Source organism: Pinus tabuliformis, chromosome 4_2 (assembly GCF_031772625.1).
Source record: "Pinus tabuliformis cultivar Carrire ecotype Pingquan chromosome 4_2, CPIR1, whole genome shotgun sequence".
Classification (NCBI taxonomy): domain Eukaryota; kingdom Viridiplantae; phylum Streptophyta; class Pinopsida; order Pinales; family Pinaceae; genus Pinus; species Pinus tabuliformis.
Window position 1 is genome coordinate 22,326,616 of NC_142304.1, and position 17,364 is coordinate 22,343,979.

The 17,364-nt window shown below is 38.9% G+C and overlaps 1 pseudogene; it reads right to left on the reverse strand.

Annotated features, from left to right (window-relative positions):
• LOC149168165 (DNA mismatch repair protein MSH5-like) overlaps nucleotides 1-3,621 on the reverse strand; it is a 72,083-nt pseudogene extending 68,462 nt beyond the window's left edge.
• Nucleotides 3,622-17,364: the final 13,743 nt, after the last annotated feature.

Here is a 17,364-nt window from a genome sequence, read left to right on the forward strand (position 1 = left end):
CTTAGCCTCAAGGGTACACCGCTTTGAATTAATCCAAATGCAGAGATATGGTAATCACCAAGTTTATATTAACACATAAGACAAAAGTACAATGAACCAGTTCTTAACGAGACTCGATGATCAAATTTGATCTTTTACAGAAAATTACATAAAAGTATATCCCCCTTGGTTAACAGTGTTGTCCCCTTATATAAAGGTGACGGCGGATATGTCTAAGTAACAAAATAAATAAAGCAGTGATCCCTCAGGATCAAAGATCCTGAGGGATTCGCCAAACTATCGATCCTTACTCTTTTCTTTTCTTTTTCCGCTGAGCTGGTGTCTTCTCCTCCTTTTCTGGGCCGATTTGCTCTGATCTGCTTAGCCTTGTTTGCATTCGGTTTCCCTTCAAAGGGACAGCAGTTATCTTGTCTTTATCTTTTCCTTCGGAACGGCAACTCTTCGTTTTCACCCTTTCCTGCGCAGAAGAATAACAATTATCAGTGATTAAGTCTTGCATATAATTCACATGTTTTATTATAATTCTTTATTGTTTTCCAGATTCATAATGCAAAAAGGTTTACAAATTCTACTGAAAAGCTATTCAAATGATCATCAAAACATACCTTTTTGGTACTCCACACACCCCCCTGCTTACCCTGTTTCATGCCCTCATGAAAACATTGTAGTTGACATGCAAGGCAGTGAGAGAATAGGCTGGAGAAGGAATCTCATGCGGAGGCCTACAACCATGATGAGTGACTAGATAGTCAAAGAACTGACCTGTTTGACCCGCAGGCATCTCATACAGGGCTTGATATCCGGGTGCAAGGTGCCAAATAATTGGACTGCGGAATCTATATCCTAACCAGGATGGCCCTGCTTTCAAAATGCTCTCGCCATAGAGGTTCAAACGGTTGGCAGCTAATTCAAAATTCTCATACTTAAACGGTTCCCTCGGCTGGATGTTTGGATTAGAGATTCGGTACCGAAATTTAGCTGCATCAATGGCGAGGTCTTTGATGGAAAGAAAATACTCTAAACTTTGTCGAATGAGTGCCTCATGCATAGGTCCTAACGTTTCAATGACACCCAGAGTTCTCATAAGGTTTCTATGTGATTTCCATAGCCGCACTGGGTCCCTAGGTTCAGCCCTTACCCATAAGTCTAGGCCATTTTCCTGCCTCTGGAAAGTGTTATAGGCTTTGAGCCATTTAATCTGATTAACCCCGAATGAGATGAATGCTTGCAACTGAATGTCCCCAACAAAAGGACCAGGGTTCAATTCAGTCTCCTGATCTAGCACAAGGTTATGCAAATAAAATTCACACAACAATCTCTGGACCTTCACCCCATAATGTTTACAACAGTCTATAAAGTCATTGACAGTGTTGAATTGTATAGGGGCGCCTGCTTTAACAGCTTTTATTTTTAATTGTAAATATCGTTTTAGTAAAAACAAAGCATATTTTTTGGCAGGGGCCCTACATGCTAAAACGTCATTGTATAAAGAACACAAGGTATCCATCTGCTTGATAACAGTATCTAGCCTACGGGTTACCTTTGCAGCTTTCTCTTGTTCCTTTTGCCACCCTTCAAAGGCCTGGCTTTCGGATTGATTGACGTTCCTTAGTTGCTGCTGTAACTCTTCATATTTCTCACAGGGGATCGTTCGCTCTCTAAGTTGTTCAGCTTCTTGTTGGGCTTGCTTCATCATCTTATGCAAGGTTCTTGTCTTCGGATCTTTTTTCCATAGGTCAGTGGAGGCCGGGAGTTTTACCTGAACTTTCTTATTACGCTGTTTGGAGTTCAGAACCCTTATTACCCCTGAGGGTGGTGCCTCTGTCTGGATTTCCTTGTTCTCCTTTTCTTTTTTAACACGAATATCAGCTTGCTGCTGTTCCTTTTCGAATGGAACAGCAGTCTGTTCCTCAACATCATTTGGAACAGCAGTCTGTTCTTCAGCAGGGTTTGGAACAGTAGGGTGATCGTTGGTCCTTCGCCTTTTTGCCTTGCGGGATTTTACTGCAATGGCCCTCTTTTTCTTCCCTGCGGTCTTCCTTACCTTCTGGTTTGCTTTCAGAATTCTAATTTGTTGTCGGAGCTGGACTATTGTATTCAATAATTTCTGCCGTTCCTTTCGCAATTTCTTAATTTCCAGCGTTTCATTAGAAGGGACAACAGGCTGTCTACTGCGGTCTGGACTAGTCTCTGAATCTTTCTCCTGGGGTGCTTCCTCGCTGTTCTGCTCTGGCTGTTCTGGGGTAGGAACCTTAGCTGGTCCCGTCTCTTCCTGGACAACTGCTTGTTCTGCTCCTACTCCCTCCGGAATTTCTTCTGGTGACTTGGGAACAGATTGTTCCCGTTCAGTATCTCTTATCTCTGCTTCATCAGGCAGCTTTCCTTCTTCTGCCTCTACTGCATGTGATTTTTCAGATGCATTTTCTTCTTGGGGTTTGTCGTGGAGGTCTGCTGGACTGGAAGGTTGGCCATACTCACCCATATTGGCCAAAACTGCGGCCAATTCGTCTTCTCCCACTGGGTCTTGTGGTGGGCTACCTTCCTGTTGTCCCATTTCCTCCTCCTGCTTGGATTGCTCATTTTCCTCCTCGGAATGCTCAGCTTCTATTTCTGTCTCCGAATGCTCAGCTGCTTCCTCATTTTCTTCTTCGGAGTGCTCGGCTCTCTCTTCAGATTGCTCAGCCTCCTTTTCAGACTGTTCTATCTCTACTTCTAGTTGTGAGGGTTGCTCGTCCTCAATTACCACTGGCTGGCTGGTGCTTTCCTGAAGCTTTTCTAGCCTTCCTCTTATTCGAGCTAACCGGGCTGATTTTCTGGGCCTTTCTGGCTGTTCGGGTGTATCGGTGGCATGCTTACGCTTTGCCGATTTCTGGTGTATTTCTGGTGGTTTAGATGCACTAGCAACATGTTTTTGTTTTACCAATTCTCTGCGTTTTTCCGGACGCTCTGGTGTGCTTGTAGAATGTTTACGTTTTGGGGATGGTGCTGTCACTCCCCCCTCAATCATTGCAATCAGTTCATCCCAGCTGCTCTGCTGCTGGGTAAGACTATGACTCACTAATAATCGAATTAGTCCATGGTGACTGACGACTGACTCTACATGCTGCTTCGTGCAGCATCATGCAGTAATGAATTCAGAAGTGCAGGTAGATTTACAGAGCATTTTTGTTTTAAAACAGCTAAGAGTTTAAGATGTCGTGGCCTTACCACGTCTTTCCTCCCCTCGCAGGTAATGTAACTCTGAACTGTCTTTGCTAATTCGATCCAGGGTTCTCCAAGGGTTGCTGGCAGAACTCCCTTCCACTTGATTGTCAAGCTCTGGCCTTCGTCCTGGAAAATTTCGATGATCTTCTGTAATCTTTCCTTCTTTAGTATCCATACTGGTCCGGTGGCTGGTAGTCCCGAGACTTCTACAATTATATCGTCGGTGACCGCTATCTGCTTCCCCCTTACTGTGGAGTGGTTCTCCTGCAGGTTCTGCAAAAATTCCATCGCTACTGTTTCATTAGACTCCTGCAGGCGACTAAGATAATTCAGCCACCCTGCTTTTTCCAGGATCTCCCGGGCAGCAGCGGAGACTGTCAACTTCTGAGGTTCGCTTCTAATTGCCCTTCCTCCCATGGTTTCACTGTAGATCCTCAATGGAACAGCAACTGCTTGTGCTGTTTGAAACACAGAGAGGGTGCTAATCGCAAGCTTCGGAAAAAAACACAGAGTATGCAACAGAAATGGATTGCGTAAAAATAGAAATGTCATGTCGTTAAGCCATGCCATACCGTCGTACGCTATCTTTCCCGAATAGTGAGCCGACATGTAGTTCAGGGAATAATGAGGTTAACCTCCCCCCCGCAATGTGATAGGTTGTCCCAGCCGTCAAATAAAGGAGCAGCACCCGATCTGCAACCAAGTCATAAAGGAACAGCGTATGAAATTATGCCATGTTTAGAAAGACAATGAATTACCGAAATCGAGGCGGAGAGTTGATCGCATATTACGTAAGAGGCTGTTGTGATATGATATGAGGCTGGGGGATAGGACGTCTGTCGTACTTGCCAAATCTCAAGTGGTCATTGTCACTTCCTTTGCCATGATTGGTGGTAATAAATGTTCATGCGATGTATAAATCGGGAAATAATATATGATTAGTTCCTTAGGATATAAGAAACAAAAGAGTATTAGTACCTTGCCCATTGGAATAACTAATGTGACTTCAATACCATTAACAGTGCTCTGCTGCCGACAGGTGTCCATAACCTTGGCAGAGTTGTTTCTTTCGCCCCTGGAACCATGATCCTTTGTGTATACTTAGGAATGTTGTTATGTCAAAATGTAGACCATTATGCTGGCTTGATGACCAGTTAACCATAATGCCATTCACGAGGGAGGAGTGAAACGTGGACAGGCCGGCTCGTGATGAGACCTCCTGTTCCAAGGTTCGATTTTTTATATACCTTTTGGACCATATCCCTGGTGTGGTGGCCATAGTGGGAATGCCACTTCACTTTCATCCTCATGATCATGGTAGGCTGGCTCTTGATGAGACCCCCTATCCTGCATCTGACATCTCATAAATCATGTTCCCGCACATTTTTTCTTTTTCATAGAGTCTTTTCCCTATTTATACACAAAGGGTGGTTCAACACTCCTTAAGAGTAGGAATGGTGGAAGAAGTCTTATCATCTCAATAGGAAGATATAAGCCCTTTGCTCTTATTCCTAAATAATAATCAAAGAGGGTTAAAGGGATCAGCATGATAAAGATAACCAATCAGAGCAAAATTAGTAAAACCATGACAACAAAAGATAAGAAATAAGTATATCCTTCCTTTTGTCCTCTTACTAATGCAGAGCCTTATAAATATAGCGATTTATGATTTGCAGATTTCGGTATGTTGTGATTTTATATTCATTGCATAAGTGCATAGCTGTATTTTAAAGACTTGAAAGAATATGGGCAAGAAGCATCCTCTTATTGAGATCAGCAAAAGGAGCAAGTTGTTTCACAAGGAGAGCAAAAGTATGCTAGCGGTGTTCCTCTTGGAAAAAGACGAAGAATGCGAATGCAAATGCCGTTCCTTTTAAAAAAAGGAACAGCAAAAATAAAAAATGCTATGAAAAACACTCAAAATGCCGTTCCTTTGAAAAAGGAACAGCAGCGACCAAAAGTGTTGTTCCTTCGGAAAAGGAACAACAAAAGAGGCAAAAATGTCGTTCCTTTGGAAAAGGAACAGCAGAAATCAAAATATGTTGTGCCTTTAGAAAAGGGACAGAAAACACACCGCAGCGCCATTCCTTTTGAAAAAGGAACAGCAAAAATCCAAAATGTTGTTCCTTTAGAAAAGGAACAGCAGAACAAGCAAAGCCGTTCCTTTTAGAAAAGGAACAGCAGAAATCAAAGATGTTGTTCCTTTGGAAAAGGAACAACAGAAAATCAAAAATGTTGTTCCTTTGGAAAAGGAACAGCAGAAAATCAAAAATGTTGTTCCTTTGGAAAAGGAACAGCAGAAAATCAAAGATGTTGTTCCTTTGGAAAAGGAACAGCAGAAAATCAAAGATGTTGTTCCTTTGGAAAAGGAACAACAGAAAATCAAAGGTGTTGTTCCTTTGGAAGAGGAACAGCAGAAAATCAAAGATGTTGTTACTTTGGAAGAGGAACAGCAGAAAATCAAGAATGTTGTTCCTTTGGAAAAGGAACAGCAGAAAATAAAAAATGTTGTTCCTTTGGAAAAGGAACAGCAGAAAATCAAAAATGATGTTCCTTTGGAAAAGGAACAGCAGAAAATCAAAGATGTTGTTCCTTTGAAAGAGGAACAACAGAAAATCAAAAATGTTGTTCCTTTGGAAAAGGAACAGCAGAAAATCAAAAATGTTGTTCCTTTGGAAAAGGAACAGCAGAAAATCAAAAATGTTGTTCCTTTGGAAAAGGAACAACAGAAAATCAAAAATCTTGTTCCTTTGGAAAAGGAACAGCAGAAAATCAAAAATGATGTTCCTTTGGAAAAGGAACAGCAGAAATCAGAAAATCAAGAATGCTGTTCCTTTTGAAAAGGAACAGCAGAAAATCCAGAATGTTGTTCCTTTTGAAAAGGAACAGCAAAACACGCAAACGTCGTTCAAAAATCAAAATTTTGAGAAAGCAAAAATCATTGAGTTCAAACATATATACAAGAACGTCTTGAAAAAAACTTATGTACAAACTGTAAAGAAAAGAATGAATTCCTTAATGAATTACAGGTGAGGAAGATTTCTCTTCCTTTCCTAAAATCTCCATATCAGTGTCTCGACGTAGCTGCTGGCAGAAGGACTCCCGAGTAAGTGGTTTGCGATAGAGACGAACTCGGTGGCCATTCACTTTGAAGGTGTATCCAGAACCGTCAATGGTGATTAACGTGATGGTCCCATTGTCATGCACCTTCTGGATTTCATATGGTCCCAACCAACGAGTCTGGAGTTTCCCAGGGAAGTCCTGAAATCGAGAGTCGTATAACAGAGCCCAGTCTCCCTCGTGAAAGACTTTGTTTTTGATGAGCGCATCATGCCATTTAGCCCGCTGCTGTTGAATTAGTGCTGTATTTTGTAGTGCAGAGAGTCTAATTTCATCCAATTCGTTGATCTGCTGTAGTCGATTAATTTGTGCCTCGCTTAGATCTAGGCCAACTTCCTGTGCGGTTCGTAAGGTCTGGATTTCAAATTCTATGGGAAAAATAGGTTGTTTTCCAAACACTAATTGATAAGGTGAGTAACCAGTGGTGCTTCTCCATGTTGTTTTGTACGCCCACAGTGCTTCGGGTAGTCTAGCAGCCCAATCACGCCTATGTGATGCAATAGTTTTCGTTAGGATTGATTCTATTATCTTATTGCTGCTTTCCACCTGCCCATTCGCCTGTGGGTGATATGGAGTAGTAATTTTATGCTGGACGTGATAATTATTGAGTGTTGCAGCTAATTTATTTCCAACAAATTGTGGTCCTCCATCTGTAATTATTTCCCTTGGAAGGCCATAACGTACAAATAGATGGAACAGGAACTGTATTACAGAATCCTCTGTGGCTCTTGGCAATGCTTCTGCCTCAACCCATTTGGTGACATATTCTGTTGCCACCAAGATATATTTTTTCTGATTTGATGATGGGTTGATGGGGCCAACGAAATGAAGAGCCGATCGCTCGAATGGTTCAATGACTAATTGTGGCTTCAGAGGCATCTCGTCAGCTTGACCAGGTCGTCCTGCTCGCTGGCAGCTGTCACAGGCTTGGACAAATTTCTTTGCATCTTTGAAAATCGTGGGCCAGTAGTATCCTGTCTGCAATACTTTATGTCCAGTTCTACGCTCAGCAAAGTGTCCACCACACGGTCCATCATGACAGGCTTTTAGGATGTCGAAGATTTCATCTTCTCGAACACATCTCCTGATATGCATGTCTGCCCCTGTGTGAAACAAATAGCCCCCAATCCACGAAAATCGAGTACTCTTCTGAACAATCTGCTTGCGCTCATTAGGGGTTAAATGTTTTGGTAGCTTACCTACTGCAAGGTAATTGGCAACATCAGCATACCAGGGTGTTTGAACAACAACAACAAACAGGTGCTCATCTGGAAATTGATCTTCAACTGCTGCTGCATCGATTGGCTTTGGTATTCTTGAGAGAAAATCAGCTACAGGGTTTTCTTTGCCAGGCCGGTCCTTGATTGTGATGTCGAATTCCTGCAATAAGATCAACCATCTAGTTACTCTAGCATTTGTGACAGGCTTATTTGCTAAATATTTGATGGCAGAATGATCTGTATATAAAATAACAGGATAGCCTGTAATATAATGTCTAAACTTATTGACAACATGTATCACAGCTAGGAATTCTTTTTCAGTAACAGTATAATTTAATTCAGCAGGGGATAAATTTTTGCTGATGTAATAGATGGCATATGGTTTTTTATCCTCTTCCTGCCCAAGGACTGCGCCAATGGCTGTATCTGAGGCATCAGATGATATCTGGAATGGTAAATCCCAGTTTGGTCCTCGAAGGACTGGGGTTGTAGATACGAGCTTCTTTAGATCCTCAAAAGCACGGTCACATTTTTCTGTCCAAAGAAAATCAACGTTACCAGTTAGTGCATATAAAGGTGCAGCAATGTGCGAATAATGTTCTATAAATCGTCTATAATAACCAGAAAATCCAAGAAAGCTGCGTACCTCTGTTTGAGTAGTAGGAGTGGGAATAAGCAAAAGTATTTGAATTTTAGCCGGGTCTACCTGAATGCCATCTGCTGAAACATAGTGTCCTAGGATAAGTCCTTCGGTCATCATCATGTAGCATTTTTCGTGGCTTAAACAAAGCCTGGTAGCAATGCAGCGCTGTAGGACTTTTTCTAGGGTGTCTAGTGCTGGATCAAAATCATCTCCATATGGTGTAAAATCATCCATATATACTTCAAGTCCATCATTTATTAAATCTGCAAAAATGCTAAGGATAGCCCTTTGGAATGTGGCAGGAGCATTACATAGGCCAAAGGGTAGAACTCGATAGGCAAATGTTCCCCAAGGACAAGTAAAAGTAGTTTTGTCCTGGTCTTCAGGGGAAATCTGAATCTGATTGTACCCACTGAAGCCATTCAGGAAAGAAAAGAATTTCTTTCCTGCTAAAGTATCTAATACTTGGTCTATGAATGGGAGAGGAAAATGATCTTTTTGTGTTGATTTATTTAGTTCCCTGTAATCCACACAAATTCTCCATTTTCCGTTCTTTTTTGGTACCACCACAAGAGGAGAGACCCATTTACTATCAGAAATAGGATAGATAAAATTGACATCTAAAAGTTTCTGAAGTTCAGCTTTTACCACATCCTTTAGATGAGGATTAAGTCTTCTTTGCGGCTGACGAACAGGTCTGACATCTTTTTCTATATAAATGTGGTGTGTACATAATTGGGGATCAATTCCTTTCATATCAGGGTAATCCCATGCGAATGCTTCTTGATATTTTGTTAATAGATGGATGAGCTTCGTTTCTTGTTCAGGTGTGAGGTTGGCATTAACATTTAAAGTTTTTCCCGGTTCAATTTCCACAATTTTACTATTTGTAACAGAAGTAACGGGTATCGTTTGGTCATGTGTATCTTTCAGAGGATCTTCTTCTAATTCATTATCAAATGCTGCTTCTATCATGTGACGTTGTGCGTGGGATCTAGATTCAGTTTGACTGATAAAATTATTAATGGCATCATCTTCTGTTTGATCTTTAAAATCAAGTGCCTCTTGTATAGTCAATGGAGATCTAATGTTATCAGTAAGGTATGATACAGGGTGTTTATTAGTTTTGATTACTGTGACACTTGGCTGCGCTGGAGGATATAAAACTAAATTTTTGATATTCGGTCCTCTAGTTATAATCATATTTCCCTGCCGGCAGCCAATGTAAGCATCGGCAGTGGCGAGCCAAGGTCTACCTAGAATTAGCGGGTGTCCATCAAGTCGGGTTTTTGGATTGATTATCAGGAAATCAGTTGGATATTCCCAGGAGTCTACAGAGACCATGACATCATGTAGAGTTCCCTCTGGTCTCACCACAGATCGGTCAGCTAATTCTAACAGAGTAGAAGTGGGTTCTACAGATGTAATGCCAAGCTTTTGGCAAGTAGCGGTTGTTAAAATATTAATTGCAGCTCCTAGATCGACTAAGGCATTAGACAGAGTCTGACCATAAATTTGAACAGTTACAATTGGATTTCCTGGGTCTTCATATTTAATAGGTGTTTCTTTCCCGGACAGTAAATCAGATAAAGTACCGACTACTTGGACCCTTGGATTAGTTGTTATATTCCTCCTCGGTTTCTTGATGCACAATTCTTTGATAGTTTTTGCATATATAGGAATGTCTTGAATGGCTTGGAGGAATGGGATTTTTATGTACAGATTTTGTAATTCTCCCAGAATGTCAAAGTCGGGATATTGTATGGGTCGAGGTATGACTAATCATTCTGGGAATGGAGGAGAGGATGTGGTTACCTGATTATAAGTTTGCTGCTTGTTTACATCCTCTTGTTGTGACTGTTGTTCTCTAGGTAACTGATCTTCAATATGAACTGTTTTATCTCCCTCAGTTCCAATTATATGTCCAGATCTTAACTGAAGATCATTTCACTCCCTCAGGTCGGGTCCTATTTCTGGTGATTCGATGATTTGCAGAAATTGGACCGGTCTGTTATTTGGATTGGGATTGGGTTGAGCTGGGAGTTGCGGTCTTAAATTAGACTGGGGATTTTGTTGTAAGGCTGGCAGAGTAGGTTGAGGGAGCGGAATAGTTCCTGCTGGCTGGTGCATCGGTCTTTGCCAGTTTGTCTGCCAGGGTGAAATTTGTGAAGTAGGGGGAGTCCATTGTGGAGGATATGGGCCATTTGCCAGTATGGTGGAGTGTAAGGAAAATTCGGCCAACCAGATTGGCTTGTCTGATTCAGCCATGCGTTTGAAGAAGGAAACGATTGTGGTGACCAGTTTGAAAATGGGGGTTGAGATTGGTTTTTCCACATACCATATTGTTGAGCATTATACTGTGGAGGCTGAAAAGAAGAGGTTGGGTCTGGAAACATACCATATTGTCTCAGCTGCCACTGGCGATGCTGGTTGATCAAGTACACCGATTCTGGTTCTTCTTCTGCTTCCTTATATACCGCTTTCAATCCAGGGAGTGAGGGGCAGCTCTCTATAAGGTGATCTTTTGTACAGATAGCGCATGTTTGAACTGTATCCAACGGACATTCTTTGTGGCTATGTTTTTTTCTGCATTGGGGAAAGAAGATCGCCAAATTCTGTTCTGCCACCATCTGCTTCTGTCTAGCCTGAACAATATCAATTTGTGTAGTTAGTGTCCCCAGAATATCAGTTTTAAAATTTTCTAATAAATTTCCAATTTCTACACGTGTTACTCCTTCTGTTGATACTTTGTTATCTCTTGCAAACCGATCATATTCTGTCAGTTTTATTCTTGTGCTGCCTCTCGAACTCCTGATACATAAGTCAATGATGTCAGCAAAATTCTCTTGATAAATATCCCCTTTTCCCATGATGTTTAATGTTTCTATCCATTGTTCCTTCATACCTCTTATCAATGCAGTTTTTAATACATTATCAGGTAAAGGTAGTGATGCATAAGGAGATCTTTGTAGATTGTACTGAAAGCGTTCCACATATTCCTCTAATGTCTCATTTTGTTTGGCTGTCATTTGAAATATTTCGTCTTTTAATTCTCTGGACCTACAATAATCCTGATATTTCCTTAGGAAGGATTCTTTCATTTGATCCCAATTGTTGATAACCCCACCACCTAGTCCCATGAACCATCTTAAAGCAGCCCCTTTTAATGTAGAGGGAAATAGTTTCAATTTCTGGGGATCGGTGGTGTAATCATATCCCCTGCATAACACATCGAATTCGAATAAAAATGCATCTGGATCTTCTGATGTGAGACCATGAAAGGTAGGGATATGCTGAAGAGGAATAGCTTTCATGGGCGCATTTGCTGCAGAATCCACTATAGGATATTGTAATGTAGAGGTTTGAGCATTTGGCTGATTCTGAGCCATAGGATCGAATATATGCCAATAACCTTCTGGGATATCTAGGAGGGTGTTCTTAGGTTGAGAGGGAACGGTTTTGACAGGGGTAGTTTTAATAGCACTTCCTTTATCTGGGATAATGAGAATACCTGATGTCTGAGGAGATTGGATTCCTTCAACAATGATTTTTGCAGCACTCCCCTTATCTGGGCTATTTAATGGCTGATTTGTTTCAATAGGAGATTTTGGTTCCTCAGTTTCCCCTGTTTCTCCTTCTCCTTCACAAAAGTTGCTAAAATTCCCTTCCTGCAATAGTTCTGGAGTAGAATTTTCAATTTCTTGAAAGTCCTGTTCTTCAGTTTGACTATGCACCTCAGCAAAGGCTACAGATGGTGATCCTGTGGCCTGAAGGGAACTAGTAGGCTGTTTAGAAATGATTTTCCTAGGGCCTACTGATGGCTGAGATTCTGTTTTCCTATAGATTTCGTCTATGAAGGTCGTCCGGCCAAGGGTCACCGGCCCCTTAGCTTTTTCGGGTTTGGATGGAGGTTTGATATTCTTTTCTATTTTTTTCTGCTTAGTCATGCACTCAAATAAACTACCAGATTCTATTCAAACAAAGCAAAAAAAAACAAATCTGTTAGGAAAGCGGAAAGTGGAGCAGGGCTTTTACATGCTCCGCACGCAGGTTCTTACCTTCCGTTTTTAAAATCCAACTCTTCCCTAGCAGGTTCGTACACTACTCTGAAAAAAACAAATGGCTACACTCTTTCCCCGGCAACGGCGCCAAAATGTGGAGCTATAAAAAGGGTCTCTTTCACCTCTAATTATCTCACATTAATATATCAATCCGGGAGCGTTTGGTTATTACAAAGAGTGACTCAATCCGAGGCTATTTGTCAGAGTAATGCTAGTAGTACAGCGTTCTACGAAAATACAAGAGTAAACGGATGCTTGCCTATAACTAAGTTACTTCAAATGACTAAAGCACACACTCTTAAAGCTAGGCAACTGATCAGTCAAGGGTTCGGTGATGATAACCCATCCCTTTGGAAACTGACAGAAAGGAAATAAAAGCAGGGAAAATCACACATTCAGAAAACCAAGTAACTTACCAGTCAAGGGTTCGGCAACAATAGCCCATCCCTTTGGAAACTGATGGAAGGGAAATTAGAGCATGGATCACGGGTCTGGGAGCGAGGCAGTGAATGCCGAAGCTCACTACAGCCTTGGATCGTCTCTCACACCAAAATAACAAATGCAAGTAAATGGAATGGCAAATAGCAAAATGGAACAGCAAATAAAGAATTGAACGACAAATCTGAAATGGAACAGCAATAATAAACTGGAACAACAATTGAACAACTAAGTCTCGCGAGTCATAACCAAACTTAATCTATTAACCCAAATGCACTCTTCACAACCAAATATCAATCTCTCACTCTTAAAGCAAATCAAGCAGAATTCACTAATGGAACAGCACTAACTATTGATAAATTATGGAACAGCACCAATAGATCACACGTAACACACTGGAATAGTAATCTGATCAATCTTAATTTAACGGCTTTATTTCTACATACAACTTCGAATGAATCTATGACGTAAATGTTCAGTACAAGAGCTCTGTAACGAGACAGTAATAATATTCGGCCAAGACTGATAATCATTCAATCAACTCTGAAAGGATCAGTAATGTAATGCAGAGTCAATACACAATTCTATCTGTAAAAACCTTAATGAATTAATCTTAACAGAGCATGTAATGGCGATTCATAAAGCATATCAGATTACCAGATAACAACAATAAGCAAACCACGCAGAAATCAAATTGTAGTGGTACAGAAGCAAGTGTCCTTCGGGGCCGGGCCCTTAGCCTCAAGGGTACACCGCTTTGAATTAATCCAGATGCAGAGATACGGTAATCACCAAGTTTATATTAACACATAAGACAAAAGTACAATGAACCAGTTCTTAACGAGACTCGATGATCAAAGTTGATCTTTTACAGAAAATTACATAAAAGTATATCCCCCTTGGTTAACAGTGTTGTCCCCTTATATAAAGGTGACGGCGGAGATGTCTAAGTAACAAAATAAATAAAGCAGCGATCCCTCAGGATCAAAGATCCTGAGGGATTCGCCAAACTATCAATCCTTAATCTTTTCTTTTCTTTTTCCGCCGAGCTGGTGTCTTCTCCTCCTTTTCCGGGCCGATTTGCTCTGATCTGCTTAGCCTTGTTTGCATTCGGTTTCCCTTCAAAGGGACAGCAGTTATCTTGTCTTTATCTTTTCCTTCGGAACGGCAACTCTTCGTTTTCACCCTTTCCTGCGCAGAAGAATAACAATTATCAGTGATTAAGTCTTGCATATAATTCACATGTTTTATTATAATTCTTTATTGTTTTCCAGATTCATAATGCAAAAAGGTTTACAAATTCTACTGAAAAGCTATTCAAATGATCATCAAAACATACCTTTTTGGTACTCGACACTCTTCATAGCTAATTTCATTTTTATATCTTCCATAAACATTCATACATATGTAATTATGAATATGCCCTAGTTAAGAGGGAGTTTTGAAGAATGTAACTATTGTCAGTCTTCATAATTGTACTTGAGTCATATATTTGTCAGAAGAAATTATTATTATTATTATTAAATTAACCTATTAAATCATGGATTTCATGCTTGGGTCAATGGTCATAGGTCAAGCCTCCATTATAGGATTCTAAGATATATATTTTTTGAAGTCAAAGTTTGATGTAAGAAACCCTTGTTGGGAACATGATAGAAAATATTTGAGTGTCAAATTCAATTCCTACCACTCCTCCATCAAGTCGGCCTTGGTATCCTTGCAAGTTGGCCTCAAAATTAATCCTCTACAAGTCGACTCCTCAAATTATTCATATCGGCCTCAACTACAAAATAATAACTATATACATATTATTTAACTCAACCAAATGAATAACAAGTCAAGAAAATTGGAGGGTTACAGAATAATGAAGAAAAGAGCATTGTAGATAGTGAAGAATGGGCTAACAATATATTTCATATCATATATAGGATAGCAAAGGATTGGATAACTATGAGACTGAGGACTAAGATTTCATATAACTACAAGGTTATGATGATTATTACTATAGGACCGAAGTATAAGAAAGTCAAATATGAACTACTTGTCATTAGCATATGAATAAATTGACCAACAAATGTGTGATGGGCTAACTTAATGGATGAACGGTTTTCTTGGTCTAGGTGTCAAGAGTGATGGTTGTCTCACTATGATTTGAATCTAATGAAGGAAGAGTTCTTGACTGGGTTTTCACCTACCTAGGGGTTTTTCCATGGTTGTGTGTGTATATCTCGTGTTCCCTTCTTTTGGTGATTTTCATGGTTTGGCATTAGTATTAATGATAAGAATATAGAAAAGAAGATACAATAAGATAATGTCAAAATAAAAGATAAATCAAGTTAAAGAATCAAATTATATGAAGTCCCATATTTCTTAACATGTCATGTTCGAACATGCCAAACTTTCAATCACTTGGATACAGAAGGGATTTCCAACACACTTTTTTCCAATTGTGTTACCACTTGCAGACTAAAGGATATATTTTCTACGCAATGCATAATTTTGTAATTAGAAGATGTGTAAGATAAGATAAAATTTTAGAAATTTTAGATATTTTTCATGATGAACCTTGTGATTGGGAATTTTCTAGATAAGAGAACCTCCTACAAGATACTTCACTAGGGATATTATTGACAATCCCTTTTTAAGAGCTATAAGAATTATTTTTAAATTTGTTATAGTTATTAGTGGATGGATGACTAGTAGCCTTTAATGAAATGACCTTCTAGCCACAAGTCCTCATAGCTCCTTTTGAGAAATGGGCTTTGGATTTCATAGGTCATGCCAACCATACATCAAAAGAAAAAAGGTACATTCTAGTGTGTACTAACTATGTTAGTAAATGGGTAGAAGAAAAAACACTAGCAAGGGCTACAGAACAAGTAGTAGATAAATTTCGTTTTGAAGACATTTTTGTAAGATTTTGGATCCCGGAAGAAATTGTCACTAACCAAGGAGCACAAATTACCTCTACTCTTATGCAATACATAGTGGAAAGGTATAGAAATAAATCATTGGAATTCCACTCCTTATCATTCACGGGCCAATGGTCAAGTGGAAGCAACTGACAAGACCATGGAGGAAACCATGAAAATAACAATCCAACTAGATCAGAAGGATTGGTCAAAAAGGCTTCCAGAGGATTTGTGGGCTTATAGGAAAACCTATAAAAGTATTATTAGCTTTACCCCTTATAATTTGGTATATGGTAACAAAATCTTTCTTCATATTAAATTTCAAGTTCAAAATTTCATAATGGTTGTTGAATTAGGTTTAGAATCATTAGAAGCACAAAAGGAAAATATTATGTAGTTAAATGATTTAGATGAGATCATATAGGAAGTGTTGAAACATAATAATTTAATCAAGCAATAAAGATAAAAATGGCATGATAAATTCATTAAGAAAATTGAATTCGAAGTTGGTGATTGGGATCTTCTCTTTCACTCCAAATTCAAGGATTTCAAAGGAAAATTCACCACTCACTGGGTTGGTCCATATGAAGCGAAAGAAGTTTATGATAATGGATCTATAAGGATAAATACAATTGATGAAGAAGAATTTTTTGCTTATGTTCAATAGACATAGGTTGAAACTTTATATCAAGTCTATCAATCAAGAATATTTATGTCTATACTATTTCAACAAGTCAAGAAACAAGTTGTGGGTACTAGAAAAAATACTCCTATCTCTCTTTAATTTAGAATTATTTTTTTTTCCAAGAAGAATAAAAAAATAAATATAAGAAAATGAAAAGAAAATAATAATAAAAAGTATAGTTGTGAAAATCTAGGTTCCTGACATAACATGGACTTGAATTTTCATTAGAAAACCAAGAAAAATGGATAATGAAAATTTTGAATAAGATCTACCAAGTGGTTCCATTTTTTTCAAATTTGTTAGGTAATCCCTTATGAATATTAATTGATAATATGAGGAGAATACTTATAAATAAAAAAATTTCAAATTTGGTAAACAAGATAGAGGTTATTGTATGAAGATTTATACATACTACTACAATTGAATATTCTATTTTTGTAAGTTTCAGGAAGATCCATTTTTGCTCTAATAAAGAGACACAACTAGCCTATTGTCAACTCCAAAAGCAGCAAGGTTGTTCTCATTCATAAGGAGATCATGAATACAATTTAAAGGAAATCAAACCATTCAAACTTCTAGAGGAGAATAAATACAAGGACTTGTGAAAGAAAAGAAGAGAATTACTACATCATAGGAAACAACATAAAGTCTACAACAATATGGAATCAAAATTTTGGTAAAAAATTTCCAAGTCTTCAAAATTTTGTTAAAAAATTTAAATTTGAAATTTAAGTGATGATAAAGTTTCCTTCAAACTCTCTCAATCTAGCATTTTCTTAAACATTTTGGTGGTTTTACAACCCACATATTTTCAATTTTGATTTATCAATACAATAAAAATCTTGTCCTTAAAAACCTACCTTTGCATTCCTTGTAAAATTTAAGGTCATATTTCAAAAACCTAACTTTATATATATATCTATATATCTATATTATCCTACCTATCCTATCAACCTTATATACCTAATCATTTCCATAACATTATTAAAACATAGCAAGAAAAGTCTTCATTTGACTTGTCCCTTAGTCAAATGGAGAAATTTGATTTTCCACATCAGCAAGATGACTTAGATTGCAGTTA